The sequence below is a fragment of the Mus caroli genome, chromosome 10, assembly GCF_900094665.2.
Source record: "Mus caroli chromosome 10, CAROLI_EIJ_v1.1, whole genome shotgun sequence".
NCBI classification, from domain to species: Eukaryota; Metazoa; Chordata; class Mammalia; order Rodentia; family Muridae; genus Mus; species Mus caroli.
In genome coordinates, this window is record NC_034579.1 from 54493138 (window position 1) to 54510792 (window position 17655).

General features: G+C 46.2%; 1 protein-coding gene across 3 annotated transcripts in view; it reads left to right on the forward strand.

Moving 5' to 3' along the window:
• Ascc1 (activating signal cointegrator 1 complex subunit 1) overlaps positions 1-17655 on the forward strand; it is a 93571-nt gene that overhangs the window by 10618 nt on the left and 65298 nt on the right. The gene's annotated exons all lie outside the window — the stretch shown is intronic.

Sequence of the window (17655 nt, forward strand, 5' to 3'; positions counted from 1 at the left end):
TGAACATAGACCCTGACAGTTTTCAGTGCTGGCTGGTCTGTTAGACCCTGGGATCCTCCTGTCACTCTCCCCACTCCCCCATCTCCCTTGCTTACCCATTCTGAAGATAGGGATGTCTGCTACAGCTCCTGGCTTTTGTGCAGCTGCTGGGACTCGGAACTTGAGTCTTCTTGCTTGCTTGTGCACGCTTTACCTACCGAACAATCTCCCAAACCTACCTCTAGTCTTTTAAGTTTCCATTATTTTTATCTTATTTTATATATATGTGAGTGTTACCTACTTTTGTCTGTCTGTGTGCCATGTGTTTCCTGGTGTCTGAGGAGGCCAGAAAGGAGCAGCGGATCTCCTGGGACTGGAGTTGTCTGTAGCTGAGGATGACTTTGAACTCTGGCTCCTCCTGCCACCACCTCCCCAGTACGGGGATTACAGATGTGTACCCCCTTGCCTGGCATAGAAGGCCATTCCTGCGTGTACAGTATTCCATGCCATGCCTTTTAGGTGGCAAGAGGAAGAAAGTACCACGGTCTGCTGACCTTCTATCTTCAGGCATGGTGGCTCACTTGGGGTAGTACCATGATACAGATAAATTTGTGTGTAGACTTGGAGGGCTGGAGAGGTGGCTCACTGTTAAGAGCGTTTATGTTCTTCCAGAGGACTCGGAGTCAGTTCCCAGAACATACAAGGTGGTTCAGAACTGTCCATAACTTCAGTTCCAGGGGATGCAATGTCCTCGTCTGGCTTCTGTGGGCACTGGGAACACATGCAGTGTACACACACTCACACACATAAAAAGTAAAGTAAGCCAACATTTAGAACAGCCTCATAGCAGTGAAATTGTTGTTACTAGGATAATAACATAAAGTTTAGCTAGGCATGATAGCACACACCTATAATCCAAGCACTCCAGGGCAAGACAAGAGAATCTAGGGTTCAGCCTGGGATATATAGACTTCAAAACAAAATAAGAAAAGTGAAGGGAATAAAGGCATGAAGCACTTACAGACCCTGTACTTTTCTCCATACCACACATGAAATGCATGATGGAGCCCAGCAGTCAGGAGGTCGAAAGCAGGAGGAGCTTGTGTTTGAGGCTATCCTGACCCTGTCCAAAAAAACAAATAATCAGACCAAGTTGACATATGGTCAATTTCCATTCCCTTCCCTGCCCCCTTACATCCCACCAGCAGTTTCCCCTCCTTTGACTTCCCACAATCCCTCTTCTCCACTTCCCCATTGCCCACCCCCATCCACCCCTCTATTTCTCTTTTGAAAATTATGGAGCTCTCATCAGTCAAGTTTCAGTAAGACTAGGCACCTCCCCTGATATCAAGGCTGGATAAAGTAACGCACATAGTAGGAGGAAAGGGTTTCTAAAGCAGGCAAAAAAGTCAGAGACACCCCCCTGTTCCTACTCTTAGGAGTCCCACAGAAGACCAAACTACACCACTGTAACATGTGCAGAGGGCCTAGGTGAGTCTGGTGCAGGCTCCTTGGTTGTTGATTCAGTCTCTGTGAGCCCAGGTTAGTTGATTGTGTGAGTTTTCTTGTGGTGTCCTTGACCCCTCTGGCTCCTACAATCCTCCTTCCCCAGGACTCCCTGAGCTCTACCTAATGTTAGGCCGTGAATCTCTGCATCTGTTTCCATCAGTTGCTGGGTGAAGCTTCTCTGATGTCAGTTGGGCTGGGCATCAACCTGAGTATAGCAGAGTATCGTTAGGAACCATTTTCTATCCAAGTCTTTGTCCAGCCTGTCCTGGACCTTCCACTCTCTACATGGGTCTCAAGCAGGACCAGTAACTGGTTGGTCACACCATTTTTGGGGCAGGTGAGAGAAGGTTTCAAGATAGGGTTTCTCTGTCTGTAGCCCTGGCTGTCCTGGAACTCACTTTGAACTCCAGACTGGCTTTGAAATCACAGAGGTTTGCCTACCTCTGCCTCCCAAGTGCTGTGATTAAAGGTGTATGCCACCACCCTGCCTCCTTCTTCTTTATGTTATGAGAACTTCACCTGTGTTGACCAGGCTAGGCTGTTCTGGAACTCCTCAGCTCACACAATCCTCCTGCTTCAGCTTCTTGTGTCGTTGAGATGACAGCCTGTGACATCATCCCTAGCTCAGATAATTTTGTGTTTTGAATGTTAACTAGTGTTCTAGGTTAGTTTCACATGGTCTTTCTTTTTCTGTTTTTCGTTATTGTAATGACTTTGTCCTGATTTGTTTCTTACTTAATTCCTAGAAGTGAAAAGGAGGTAATGTATTTGAGTCTTTTTCATGTATTTATCCAAATTATCTTCAAGAAGATAATTAAGTTCTCCAAAGTAGAATTTTCTTTTGGTTTCTTTCTACTCTTTGTCAACACTACAGAAGTTCTTCTGTGTATTGCTTTTGTCATAGAAAAGGAGGAATGAGCCAGAGGTTTGATTTCCAGGCTCTTTGTCTAAAGGGAACCCAGATGCATTGTAGAGTGGATGCCGTGCAGGGGAGATTTTGTTAGGTAGAAGTATTTTCAAGTCACTTGTCTCTTAAGCACTTTCAGGTTCTGTGTCTAGGTCATAGCTTAAACAGCAGTTTCAAGGCAGGGTACAAGCACAGCTGTAAAGATTGAAAAGATGCCACGTCTGTCCTGTACACAGATGGTATAACCTAACGCCGATAGCATCAGTCTTCTCAAACTAATTTGCTGAAGCATCTCCCAGAGGCTGGTGCTTGAGCCCAGCCTGACAAACTTGAGGTCAAATGTTGGGGTCAATGGCAGATGGAGACAACTTATTTTCTCTCTCTCTCTCTCTCTCTCTCTCTCTCTCTCTCTCTCTCTCTCACACACACACACACCCCATGTACACATCACACATACACATACCATATACATATACCACACATACATACCACACTCACACACATACTCACACATATAATACACTACATACTCATACCTCGAACCCCCACACATACACCACATACATACACCCACACCATGCACATAGACCATATATATACACATACTCACCACATACAAACATACATACACATACCACACACATACACATATATACATACATACACCACATACACACACCCCACACACATACACCACACACACACACACTGGTAGGGGGGGAATAGTAATGGAGAATTCTTGACGTACTAGGGGACCATACGCCTAAGAAAACTAAGGCTTTCTCCCCTGGCAGCTAATGACTGTGAATAGCTCCTTAGCTTCCTCTGTGCTGGCATGCTTCTTGCTTTCATCTTGTGCAGGTCTTTTTGCAAGCAACCACAGCTGCTGTGAGCTAACGAGTGCATTAAAGATGCTGTTTGCCTCTGGTCCCGTCTCTTTTTAAAGATTTAGCATCTATTTAAAATTTATGTGTACAAAAATATTTTGCCTGTATGTAAGTGCACTGTGTATGCAGGGCCTGTGGAGGCCAGAGAGGTGGGTGGGTCCCCTGGAACTGGGGTTATTGGACACTGTGAGCCACTGTGTGGGTCCAGGGAACTGAACCTGAGTCCTGCAAGAATAGCCAGTGCTCTTAACTGCCGAACCATCTTTCCAGCCCCTGAACCTTGGCCCTTTGAATCTTTCCCCTCTTCTTTTTGTTTTCTGAACCTTGAGAGATTTTTTTTTTTTAAATGTGGATGGTCTACTTCTTAAAAGTTCAGAATTTTAAAAAATCTCTACTTTGTTTGCCATGACGGAAGGATTAAAAATTAAAATTATACTTAGATGTACCTTACAGTGAAAATAGCTTTGGAGGTGTACATCTGTAGGGATTCTAACAGACACATAGGTCTGTGACTGTAGAGCAGGCTCATGGCCACGGGCAGGCCCGTCAGAGCCATCCCATGGCATCCCTTGTCATCTTCCTGACACCTAGGATGCTGGCGGTGAACTCTCAAGCACAATCCTGCCCCAGCCCACCACGCTACTGCGGTTATAGGGCTGCACCACCACACCTGGCCCATTATTATCTTTCTGAGAATCACACTGATAGATAGGTGTCAGTGTCGACACAGGCATCCTAAGATGGAGTCACACGGACAGGCCATTGACACCAGCCCTTTCACTAGGACGGCTTGGGTGCCGTCTGCCCTGTGTGTATCAGCTGTTCTTCTGAGTGAGCTGGATGGCTACATGTCATGGACGGGCTACAGTTCTGCTTATCTGTCTCTTTGTTACAGGGCATCATTGGGATCTTCCAAATTTTGGCAATTATGGCTATGAACAATTGAGCAGAGGTTTTCTATAAAAACAAACGTTCATTTCCTTATAGTAGATACCCAAAAATAGGATGGCTAGTATGTGTGGTAGGCACATGTTTAACCTTATAAAAGTATTACCAGGACTGCTGAGAAGGCTCAGCGGGTAGACGTGTTTGCCGGGTAAGCCTGGCAAGCCTGGCAACTCCGGTTTGGTTCCTGGAATCCACATAAGTTAGGAGGAGAAAACTGAGTTTTCTTGAAGTTGCCTTCTGACCACTCCATGTGTTCTGTGCATGCACACACATCTTTTTTTGTTTGTTTTTGTTTTTTGTGTTTTGGAGACAGGGTTTCTCTGTGTATCCCTGGCTGTCCTGGAACTCACTTTGTAGACCAGGCTGGCCTCGAATTCAGAAATCCTCCTGCCTCTGCCTCCCAAGTGCTGGGATTAAAGGCGTGCGCCACCACGCTCGGCATGCACACATCTTTACCATTCCCCCCCCACACACACACACACACACGTACACATCCTTTACCAGATACACACATACACACATATGCACGTCCTTCACTAGATACACATACATACACACACACATGCAAATACCCTTCACCAGACACACACACACAAACACACACACACACACACACACCTCACTACTCTCTGTCTGTCTGTCTCTCTCTCAAATGGTCACTATTGTTTATATTATCCATTTTAATAGATGGAGCAGCATCTTACATAGTTTCCATGGTTTCCATTTTCATTTCCCTGATGCTCAGCTTCTTTTCCCCTCACTGGTATATTTTCTTTGCTGAGGTCCCTTTCATGGTTTTTCCCATCTCAGTTATTGTTCTTAGGCCTAGAGTGATGCTCAGGAGTTAAAGCCCTTGCAGCTGTTGCAGAGCTCTGGGCTCCAGAGGTTCCCAGCAGGCACATGGTGGCTCACAGCTGCGGGTAGCTCCAGTTGTAGCAGATCCGACCCCTATTCTGACCTCTGAGGGTGCCTGCATGCTTGTGCTGCACACACACACCCAGGTACACACACACAAACTATTTTAAGGAGTTTATTTTTTAAAGATTTATTTATTATATGTAAGTACACTATAGCTGTCAGACACTCCAGAAGAGGGCATCAGATCTCATTACAGATGGTTGTGAGCCACCATGTGGTTGCTGGAAAGTGAACTCAGGACCTCTGGAAGAGAACTCAGTGCTCTTAACCGCTGAGGCATCTCTCCAGCCCCTTAAAGAATATTTAAAGCTGGGTTGTTTGCTGGGTTTAGTGACACACACTTTTAATCTCACCACTCAGAAAGCAGAGAGAGGTGCATCTCTGTGGGTTTAAGGCCAACCTGGTCTACATAGAAAGTTCTAGGCTAGCCAGGGCTTTGTAGTGAGACTGTGCCTTAAAAAAAAGAAGCTTTTTTTTAAAATGTTGACACACTCATGCATACCCTAGATGTTTGTTCTTTCAAGAATATATGCTTTGCAAATATTTCCTCCCAATATGTAGCTTGTGTTTTTATCCTCTTACCAGTATTATTTGTGGAATAAAAATGTTACATTTTGATGGTCTAGTTTATAAATATACAATACAAATTTTGTATTATAGGTCTTTTTATAATTTATTTATTTTTATTTTATGTACATTGGTGATTTGTTTGCATGTATGTTTATGTGAGGGTGTCAGATCCCCAGAAACAGGAATTGCAAACAGTGTGAGCTGCCATGTGAGTGCTGGGAATTGAACCTGGGTCCTCTGGAAGAACAGCCAGTGCTCTTAACCACTGAGCCATCTCTCCAGCCCCATAAGTCTTTTGATGTCATGACTAATAACTTTTGCACAGCTATGAAATGTGCTTTTTTCAGAGTTTGTATTTTTTTTTTTTTAAGATTTATTTACTTTATGTATGTGAGTACTCTATCTGCATGTACACCTGTGTGCCAGGAGAGGGCATAGATGGTTGTGAGCCATCATGTGGTTGCTGGGAATTGAACTCAGGACCTCTGGAAGAGCAGCCAGTACTCTCAACTGCTGAGCCATCTTCCCAGCCCTGTTTTGTTTTGTTTTTTATTTTTAGATATTTAGTTCAGGTGTGGAGCAGGGCTGTGGCTCATAGTAGGGTTGTAACTGATTGCCTTGTATATGCAAGCTTCAGATTTTCATTGTTGTTGCCAATCCACGCCACCTAGGTGAGGGCAGGGTAGGCTTTATTTGTTTGTTTTTGTTTTGTTTTGTTTTTGTTTTGTTTTGTTTGAGATAGGGGTTCTCTGTGTAGCCCTGATTGTCCTGGAACTCACTCTGTAGACCAGGCTGGCCTTGAACTCAGAAATCCGCTTGCCTCTGCCTCCCAAGTGCTGGGATTAGAGGCGTGCACCACCACTGCCTGGCTTATGCTTTCTTTTTTATAAAAGATTTATTAACTTTTACTTTGTATGTATGTTTGCCTACATGCATGCATATGTCCAGCACACGAGGGAGGTCAGAAGAGGATATTGGGTCCCCTGGAAAAGGAGTTACAGATAATCACAAGCTGCCATGGAGCTGCTGGGAACTGAACCTGGGTCCTCTGCAAGAGCAGCAAGTGCTCTTAATCGCTGAGACATCTCTCCATTCCTTCGGGTTACACTTCCTTAATTCTGGCATGAAGAGAGGAATAAAGATATTTGGGATAAAATACAACAGTGGTTAATTTCTGTAGTTTTCATAGAGGTTGACTGAGATCTGATTCTGGAGTCGTTGCTTATGTGCAGTTGAGCAAATGGTCGGGAACGTTGTAGGAAGAATTAAAGGAGTTCAAGTACTCAGCATGGCCACAATAAATACTTAATAAGTGTTAGCTGTCCTTCCGTACTTACTGTTGCTAGGTTACAATGCATCATTAGAGTGCTAAGAGTAGGTGGCCTGGGGATGTAGCTCAGTTGGTAAAGTACTTGCCTAGCATGCAGGAAGCCTTGGGTTCAATGGCCTGTGCTGCACAAACGGTATGGTGGCACATTTCTGTAATTCTAGCATTAGGGTAGAGGGGCCCTGTTCATCCTCAGGTACCTAGAGAACACAGTCCAGCTTGGGAAACATGAGGCACTGACTGGAAAACAATAGAACACAGGTTAGATGAATCTAGCTTTGAAAGTTGCAGCAGTGCCAGTGATAATTTTTAAGTATAGTTTTTTTTCCTAAGCTCATTTTTAAGTTTGTCTTAAGACAGTGTTTCTCTATGTAGTCCTGGCTATCCTGGAACTCGTTGTGAAGAGCAGATTGGCCTTGAATTCACAGAGATCCACCTGCCTCTGCCTCTCTTTCCTAAAGTGTGGGGATTCAAAGGTGTGTGCCACCCAAGGGCCAGCCTGGGCTTCACAGAGAATTATATAACCAATTATAAATGATGATCCTGGCTTTTAGTGCTGAACCAAGGTTGCATGTACATGTCAGATAGTCATGTGTGTATGAGAACAGTTTTCCCTTTAACATTTTAGACAGGGTGAGTTCATTTGGCATAGGGTGGAAGGTGAGCTAGACGTTCAGAAGCACTGGCGTGGGGGAGATGTGGTTCAGAGGCAGAGCATGAACCTGCCCAGCAGCACAAGACAAAAGACCAACAAATCCAGAAACACAAAGGGTCACAGCGTCATGTACATCTGTCATTTTATGCTGGCACTGAGGTGGTTCCGTTTTGAAATTCTCTTCCGTGTAAATGCCAGCGTAGCTGGAGCTCAGTGTCTGTTGTTCACAGTGCTGTGCACAGCTCACATGGGACAGGTGCCCTGTGGCCAGTCGGTCTCTGTGGGTGTGTGCACAGCCTTTCATCTCCTTGCACACTGGCATAGGCAGGCAGGGAGCAAATGCTGGCAGAATCGCGTTAATTCCTCCAGAAGGAGGTTGTCTGGATGAGGTCCGGACATCATGCTGGCCTGTGTCAGCCTGCACCACTGCCATCCTGCGTTCAAGGAGGCTTTGCACTGATAGAGTGGAGTTTCTGCCTCTAAACGGTTCCCTGGGAACAGCCAGGAAAGAGCACAGCACGGAAGAGGAAACAAGCAAGGGGCCGTTATCTCTGTTCGATGGAAGAGGTGTTCTAGTGAGCTTCCTGCCACTGTTAGAGTGACAGGCCAGTGGCTTTAAAAGCCAGCAGCTATTTTCAAGGGGCAGTGTGCATTTGTGATCCAGTCAGGTGACTTCTGCTCTGTATCTGTTCACTGAGGTGACAGGTGTCTCCTCAGGTTCCTCTTAAGCTCATCTGAGATTTCTGTTTCACTATCTTTAAAAGGAGTAGGTGAGACTAGCAGTGTGGTGATATGATCCCAGTACCAGGGAGGCAGTGGGGGTGGGCAGAGGAGCAGAGGGGCAGAGGCAGAGGCAACGAAGGCTCTCTGAGTTTAAAGCCAGCCTGATCTGTGTGGAAGGATGGTATTAAGATTTCCTTATTTCAAACAGAGGCACTAGCGTGGGAGAACTGGCCCAGCAACTTGTCTACCTTTTTGTGTGGGCAAGGGAGAGATGCCCTCCCCACCTTACCCCCTCACCTTGGGAGAGCTGGCCCCTCAGTCATGAGAGCAGGTGAGCTGGCTGGAGGGTTAGAGAACAAGAGCTGGCTGTGTCCCTTGCTGGCTCCAGCATCGGATGAGCTAGCCAAGGCAGTGGAGGAGAGCTCGCCCTCGTGGTGTGGGTGTGGGAGAGCTGGTATGCTGATCAACTCCACTACCACCCAGGCCCAGTTCCAGGGCTTTGAGTTGTCCCACTCCAGCATCCACCCCACCTATGAACTGCTGGAGCTATAGGATCTCATGACACAGGGCAACAGCAGGATATCAGAGAGGAGTCCTGGGGAGGGTCCAGAATGGTGTGCAGAAGCCAGTGACTCACTGCAATGACCATTCGCATGCACAGAAGTGTGGACAAAATGGTATATTGTGAGATAACACTGTGACAGACTACAGCTTCCACAAGGAGATTTTTTTTCTTTGGAGTTGCAAAGGCAGAGGGAGGGTATGAAGGGACAGAGAGGGGAGTGGGATTGGTGTGCATGATGTGAAAGTAACAGAAGAGCGATACAAAGGTAAATAAAAAAATAATAAAACAAAGGAAAATGAAATTCCTCCCCCTCTCCCTTCCTATCTTGCTTTTTGAGATAGGGTCTTGTTTGTAACCCAGGATGGCCTGGAACTCACTATGTAACCCAGGCTAGCCTTAAATTTGAAGTGATCCTGCCCCAGCCTTCAGGTGCTTAGGTTGCAGGTGTGAACTACCATGCCTGTCACTACTTCTCTACTTACATTAAAATTATCCTTGATTTCTCCTGTTTAGTATGGTATTGTAAATAGCCTTTTAACAATTGCAGTTTTCTGCTGGCTGGAGAAATGGTTAAGAGCTCTGGCTGTTCTTCCATAGGACTTGGGTTCAATTCCCAGCACCTACATGGCAGCTCACAATTGTCTGTAGCTCCAATTCTAGGGGGTCTGGCACCTTCACACATACCTGCAGGCAAAACACCAATGCACATAAAAATAAATAAATCTTTTTTAAAAAGATTGGGTTGTGTGTGTGTGTGTGTATGCTTGTTTCAATTTTCAGCTGCCTATTCCTGTTACATGGAAGTAATTGGTGTGTGTTTGTTGACATTGTCGCATTCACATGTGTAGATTAGTATGGAGGGCCTCAGTGACAAAGCACCAGCGGCCGAGGGCTTGTGCTCTCCAGTTCATTCTCTCGAAGCTCTGTAGCCTAGAAATCTAAATCAGGTGCTGGGGTCTTCTCTCCAGACCCATCTCCTTCTGACACGGGCTTCCCTGTGTGTGTTTCTGTCTCCTAATCTCTTACGTGGGCTCCAGACATCAGGTTACGTCCAGGCCCAACTACCTGACTTCATTTTTACCGTAATTACCTCAGGAGAGGATCAGTTACCAAGTATATTCATACTGTAAGGGTCTCATGTAGCCCAGGCTGGTCTTAAACTTGATTCCCAGCTGAGAATAATCATGAACTTATAATCCTCTGTCTCTGCCTTCCAAGTGCTGGGATTCTAGGTGCGTGCCACCATACTGGGCTGCAGAAGCCCCATCCGCCCTTCTATCACCTGTCCTTGAACTTCCCCTTTAATATAAGTGGTCGCCTCTTCTTTCTCTTTGTTTGATAGCATGCCTGTCCTTGACCTCCCCCTTCCCTCTCTGAGGAGAGGGCATTTACTTTTAGTAAAGTGCTTCCTGAAATTACCTTCCTTTGCACTCATCAGCTCTATAAGAAGAGTCATTTGACTCTAGACATTATCACCATCATCTCTGGGCTTCAGCTCCCGAAGCCCGAGTATTTAATGTGGGATTTAGCTGCTCGCAGACACCGGCGAGGCATTTTTCATCTGTGTGATCTGCAGGTAAATGGCACCTTATTTTTTTCAGTCTCTCCTTGCTCACATTGCGAATCGTAAATGTCTTACTGTCCACAGGTTCAAGAAGTGTATTAGAGCCCCGAGTATCTCGATCATCTGTAGCCACTGTTGCCGCTGTAATTCCACTTTATCTCACAGCGGGACCTGCTCGAAGGTGCATCAGTAATGAAACACAGTAATTCAAAACTGTGTGTGGTGGAGCATGCCGAAGGCTTATAGATCTGTCTGCACCAACCAGGGATTTTTCAGGCTGCCCAGAGAACCTGAATCTTCTGTAGCTTCAGAGCCTTGGTTTTCATGCTGTGTGAGGCTGTCCCTGGGCTGAAATGGCTCTTGGGTCTGGGGTCACTAGGATTATTCACTGAAGAAGAAAATTATATATAAGCTTTACCATATAATTTAGAATTCTTTATGTGTTAAGGAAATTGGAAAGTTTGTAGGTACCTTATGAAGTGATTTAGTGAAGGTAGTCTGTCTGTAAGAGGAGTCACAAGCCCCTGGAGTTCTGATGTCGCTTAGGACAGAAGAGAAGGGAGATAGATGCTCACAGTGCTCTCAGAGTTGCCATTTCGATGGAGGGCAGGACTTACAGTTGGTTTTCTTTTTTGTTTGTTTTTTGCTTTTTCAGTTCATATGCTTTATTAAATGCCTACCACATGCTGGGTAGACATAACACATAGTAATTAAATCTGTATTTTATCTTAATAGTGAGCTCTTTCCTTAAAGATTCCACATCCTTTTTCAGGGGGCAAAAGGGGCAGACTTCTCCCAGAACTAGTATTGCCAGGGGAGAGCTGCTGGAGCAGTGTGCTGGGTACCCAGAGGAGAAGGCTTGCTAAGGCCAGTGACATGGAGAATCTTAGCTTTGTTGAAAAATAGTCATGAAGGTGCTGTGGAGGATGCCTGAGGTGAAAGAGCCTGGTACCAGTTAGGAGCCTGTTCATAGCGCCTCTTGAGAGAAGCCAGGGTGCCTGGCATATTTGGGATGTTTGGAGAGTTTCTCTAAAGTGGAGGTAGTAATAGTTCGGAAGTCACAATGTCGAAGGATGAAGAAGATGACGTCATTTCAGAGCATGTAGGTAGTGCTGCACGAGTGTCAGCTGGCTGTGTTGTTAAACATCATTACATCAATCAGGATTCGGAGTATCCCTGTGGATTAGAGAGCAGCAGCAAGGGACACACTGGTGTCAGGTTCCTGTTGAGGGCCAGGGAGTGCTGTTCAGTGGCGGAGTCTGTCACCCCCCCCCCCCTTCCAGTGTTCTGAGACTCTGGGTTCCATGTCTAACTTTGCTGAAAGGGGGCACGGGAGTGGGAGAATCAGAGTAGAAGCTGAGCTACCTCGATCCAGTTTGGTTGGATAGTCACTGAGGTCAGAGTCATCAGGGTCCGCCTTTGAGACCCACTTTCGTTGGAAGCAGTGCTCACTAATGCACTAATGCTTATAAGCTGTTTTGGGAGGCACATAAGCTTGTCGCCACGGCTCTCACAGAACCGAAGTGTGTCCCTCCTTTAGGAAGGGAGAGGCTCTTCTCTTTAGTGGCTGGAGACTTAAGCACTGTATGGCGAAGCTCTTTTCTCTGGTACATGTTGGCTGATTCTTGACTGTTCTGTCTTACTAAGAACCTCTCTACTTTCTGAATAGAGAGAATTTATAAGCCAGAAGAATCAGTTTATATAGCTCAACAAAGTATTTCATTAATAACACATAGAGGCTCTCAGAGGAAGTTGGTTTTCCTAAACATTTTAAAGGAATAATGAAAATGACTCAGCAGAGCCTAATTTAGTTCCCAGTCCTGCTAGAACGGGGACTGTAGAGTGGTTTGTGTAAACCTAGGCATGTAAAAAGCAGGAGGAAGTCCTGCTGCTGTGTGCCAGAGACCTCATTAAATTTCATTCAGTCTTCTGAATGGCCTGAGACAGAGGTGTTTCACAGACGCTGAGCTGAGAGCAGCTAGGTGTGTCTGGTTACAGAACCAAACACTCAGCGCTCTGCCCTATTTGAATAACTTCCTATGCTGATGAAGTTTACATCATTTGCCTGAAGTGCTTTGTTGGAGCTTTGCCATAAAATAATAAATAAAATGAGCAAGAAGGCAGGCCCTTATGTTTATTTCCTTTCTGTTTGCACAGGGTCTCAGGAAGTGAGTTGGTGAGTCTGTCACAAAGGCCTATTTTCTTAGCAGGTCCTTCCTTATTCATGGGCTTTGTGTGAAATGATGTATAGGACCTTTGATAAGGTAAGGTAGGCGATCCCTCTTCTTTCATGGAAGAGGAAACTGAAGCTGAGAAACATGAAATGATTTGTCTAGCACCAGTGGGCTGGTAACAGTGGAATTAGAGCCTGGGACAGTAATGCCAAGTAAGGCTCAAGCTTTCATAATTCCTGGACCTGCTAAAAGATGACAGGCATGTATGTAATTGATGATTATTTTTGTCCCTGCTAGTCAAGGCAGAGCACAGTGATCAGATTCTTCCAAGCTCGTTTCTTAGTCATTGCACAGTGAGCATGGCCTTGTAGGCCGGGGAGCTTCCTGTCTGCTTGCAGGCACGCCCACATGTAGGTGCACCCGTGCAAGCTCCCCTCTGCTCGGCTCTTGCTCTTGAGTGGTAAGGAAGCAGAAGGAGTGCTCCATGGTGGAGCACTCACTATCTGGGCCTCTCCCCCAAGCTTGTCAGTGCTAGAGGTACATTGCCAGCATTTCCTGGGGTGCCAGACCAGAAATGAGATGGGCCTGAGGGTGTGATACTGTCCACCTTAGCTGCTGGGGTACTGAGGCGGAAGGATGACAGGTGCAGGCCCTAGCTGGGCTATCTATGGAGTAAAAGGATGGCTTGAATAACGTAGTGAGATTCTGTCTCAACATAAAGAAGGGCCAGGATGTAGCTCAGTGGTAGCATGCTTGCCTAGCATGTGAGAGGCCATAAGTTCGGTTCCTAGGATAGAAAACAAGCTCAAATCAGAGGAAGCCCGAGGTGATGATGTGGTTGCCCATGGTAGGCCACAAGCAGCAGCTTGATGCAGAGTTAAGGCTGTACACTGGGGGCTCTGAACTCTGGCTTGGGCTTCAACACACTTCTCTGATGGAGGCTGTTTTGGATTTGTTTTGAGACCCTACTTAACGTGTAAAGAAGCAGAACCTCGGAGATGTGACTTTGCCATAAGGAAGCTTGCTTGTTTTCATCCAGACAGAGCTGCCCGGGAACCTCCTGTTACTTCCTGCTTGCCTCTCCTGGGTGCAAGGTCAATAGCATTAGAATTTTCAGGCGCCAGCCTGGGTGGCCAACCTAATGGAGCAGAACAGTTCCAGCTCCAAATAATGGCAGACTTGGAGCAGGGCCCAGTGTAATTAAACCCTGGGGTAAAGAACTTGATGTTGCTCTTGATGCGTTTCCATGAGCAAACTTGAGGTAGGAGTCTCTATTCCGAGCAAAGGGGAACAATGGCCCTGGAGACTTAGACCACTGTCTTAGAGATCGTTTGATCTTATATTAAATTTAGACCATTCTAGAAGAGATATGGTTGGCTTATTTTTTGTTTATTTTGGTGGTGGCAGTATTAAGCAGGGTAAAATTTAGTGTTTCTCTACTTATTAAAAGATTTCCCAGTAAGGTTACTTATGAATTTCCAGTAGTTAAAGACAGGATGACCTCATGACTCAAAACCTCCTAAAGACCTGGGGTTATGTGACCTTGAGCGGCTCCTTTGTTCTGTGCTCTGTTGTACTGTGTGCATTTAGTTTCTCAGTATTCAGTGTTTTCCTGGCAAGCGAACTCAAGCAGATGAAGGTGATAGCCTTGCGAAGGGTATGGTAAGGTGGATTAGCTGGCTTTCTGTGATTGTGGCAAAACCCTTGACAGAAACAGTATAACCAGGCGTGCTGGCGCACGCCTTTAATCCCAGCACTCGGGAGGCAGAGGCAGGNGGATTTCTGAGTTTGAGGCCAGCCTGGTCTACAAAGTGAGTGCCAGGACAGCCAGGGCTACACAGAGAAACCCTGTCTCGAAAAACCAAAACCAAAAACCAAAACAAAAACAAAAACAGGACAAATAAACTGGAGAACAGTGGAACTAGTTGCCTAATAAGAGATAAGAAAAACACAAAAGAAAAGTGTACACATTATTTGTTTTGAGACAGGTCTCCCCATGAGCCCTGGCTGGCCTGGATCCCACTGTGTAGACAGACGGCCAGGGACTACAGCTCAGCAGTGCAACCTATCCCTGTGGTTCATCTCTGGTTTTAGTTTTCCCCATCCTTTTAAATCCTTGTTAATTTATGTTTTAAATGTATGCCATCAACATACTTCCAAAAATCAAGACTAGATAAAGGGTCATACCAGTGTGGTGGTACATACCTGCACTCAAGCATTTGGGAGGCAGGGAAAGGCCGGTCTTAATGACTTCAGCCTGGTTTGCATAGCGTATGTTGTTGTTGTTTGAGACTAGCCTTGAATTTACTAAGGAGTCGAGGATGGCCTTGAACCCCAATCCTCCTGCCTCTACCTGTGAGCACTAGGATTGTGGACATGAACCACCCACTTGTTCCTGATTCATGTGGTGTTAGGGTTTTATGTGTGCCAGGTAGGCACTTTACTTAGTTAAATCCCTAGCACCTTTCTGTAGATGATTGTCGGTTCTTTCCAGCCTTGCACAAATGGTAGCAAAGCATATGAAGTCTTTGTTGTTTCACTTTTTACTTACTTAATAACGCATTCTGTAAACTCACCCCTTGTCGCTTATACACGTACATATGTAGTTTTCAACTGGACACTTAGGTATTTTGCAGTAGTGCTGCATTGCCTAAACTCATAGACAGTATTTTATATTGTTAGAAATATATCTTCAGTGTCCACGTCTAGAAATTGGGTCATTGGGCTCATGACTCTGTTTAGTTCAGGGTCACAGGGTCACAGATTACAGCAGACTGAGAACTTTGTTTTCTTCCAGTTCTAGGGTCTGGAAGGTGAAGACTCAGGTGCTAGCAGGGTGGAGCCTATCTTCTTGCTGGATAACAGATGACTTCTCTCTGTGTCCTCACGGGCACAGGAATTCCTGCTGTGTTTTATTGGTATTTTTTCTTCTTTCGTGTAGATACCAGCTGCATTGGATTAGAGCTTCAGTTGATGATATGAGGTCACTTGATCTGCTTCAAGGCCCCTTGTCCCCTGGGAGTGAGCGCTTTGACATAGGATGGGGGGAGGAGGAGGACACAATTCAGCCCTTAACCTTGGAGACAGGGCAGCCCAGGCTGACATTGAATGCCTCATGCCCCTGACTTTGGCCCACGAGTGTGGGATTACAGGACATTTTGCATTTCTGCTGGCAATATGTGGAAGAGCTCAGTCTATACCACATATGGACTGGCGGGCTTTTGACTTGTCACGTGGTAAATGAGAAGTAGGATTCAGTGCAGTCCTAATTAGCACGTAGTTTTCTTATTTTCTAGAACTGTATTTATCTTTAATGATCTGAGGTTCTGTGAGACAGACTGTAGACCAGAGCTGGGTGGCAATGTAGGAAATCAGGTGCTGCTGCCAACCTAGGGCAACAGGCCCATGATGGCTGAATGGTCCCCATGGTGGCAGGCCTAGTGTCATGGGACTCAGCACCCTGTCTCCATGGAAACTAGTCTGACAGTGCCCATGGGGCCTAGGGATTATCCATGAACACCACTGAGAGATACTAGCAGTGAAAAACAACCATGGGTACCCTCCCCCACTCAGAGCTGCTGTCCCAGTGTTCCCTCCGATCTCTTCACAAAGAAAAAGAAATGGAATGCCAGGTGTGTGGACAAACAGAAACTTTCCCAGGACCGTGCTTCCCACTGGGGAGAGGGACAGCAAGGAGGTGGCTTCACCTCTGCACTCCAAGACCGTGGGTGGCCTGCGATTGCTAGAGGGCCATATGCTGTGTTTATAGAAAGAGAAAGAAGGGGGATATGTTTTATGGGGGAAAGGGGTGTCTCAGTGGGCCCATGCTGAGGCATCCCTTACCCCTGAGGGACCAGCCACAGCATGGTATAGTACAGAATAGAGTTTATTTGGGGTATGGGGAGGGTAGTAGAGGCAGAGAAAGGCAGAGAGAGTAGAGAAGTAGAGGCCATTGGGGGGGGTGTGGGGAGCAGGTGGGAACAGGAAGGGAAGAACAAGAGAGCAAGGAGGGGGTGAGCAGCCCCTTTTATAGTGAGTCAGGCACACCTGGCTGTTGCCAGGTAACTGTGGAGCAGAGATTAGACAGAATGCTAATAGCCTGCCTCTACTGCAGGAGACTGTGCCTTTCTCTGATTCCCTCCCTCCCTCCCTCCCATCCCACTCTTGGTTCTTGAGCTCTTGAAGGAGAAGTCACTCCAGGGCTCCAATGCAGTGATCATCAGGCAGGGTTTATTTTTAGCAGGCTAATAGGCAAAAAAACAGTACAATGGCCTTCTTGACTTGATTCCTCCTGTCTTCAGTCCTGGAGTGCTGTCTGTCTTAGAAGCTGCTCTTACCCACAGTTCAGTCTGTTACAACCGGATGCAGGGACATATAAGAAGGCAAAACTACTCGTGAAGCTGAGCCATTTCCTGGGGAGGGGACAAGGACACTGGTGACTTTCGTGTGTTCCCTGGGGGTGGGCCCAGAGGCACAGAGACCACACCAAGACTAGCTGTGACCAGCTGTTTTTCTCAGAGTGCCGCCCTCCTCAGCTTGGCTCTCTTTACCCATAGATAGGACTTACTCGGTTTAACTCTCACATTTGTTTTAAGTACAGCAATGATGCTCCTGCTCTGGATGCTCTCTGCTGCTGCAGTGGGGGTTGCTCCTGCTGGGGAGGACAGGAGGGAGAGTGGAGAGGGCTGGAAGGCTTCTGCTGCTGCTGAACCTCAGGTTCCCTTTCTCCAGAAGGCAGCCCTGTTACTTCAGTTCCTGTCCCCCTTCCTCCTCCTCTTCTTCATCCTCTTCCTCCTCCTCCTCCTCCTTTTTCTTTTTTTCTCAGACTGCTTCTGACTTTTCATATGCAGTCAGGTTTTGTTTTTATTTATTGTATGTATATGAGTACACTGTAGCTGTCTTCAGACACACCAGAAGAGGGCATTGGAT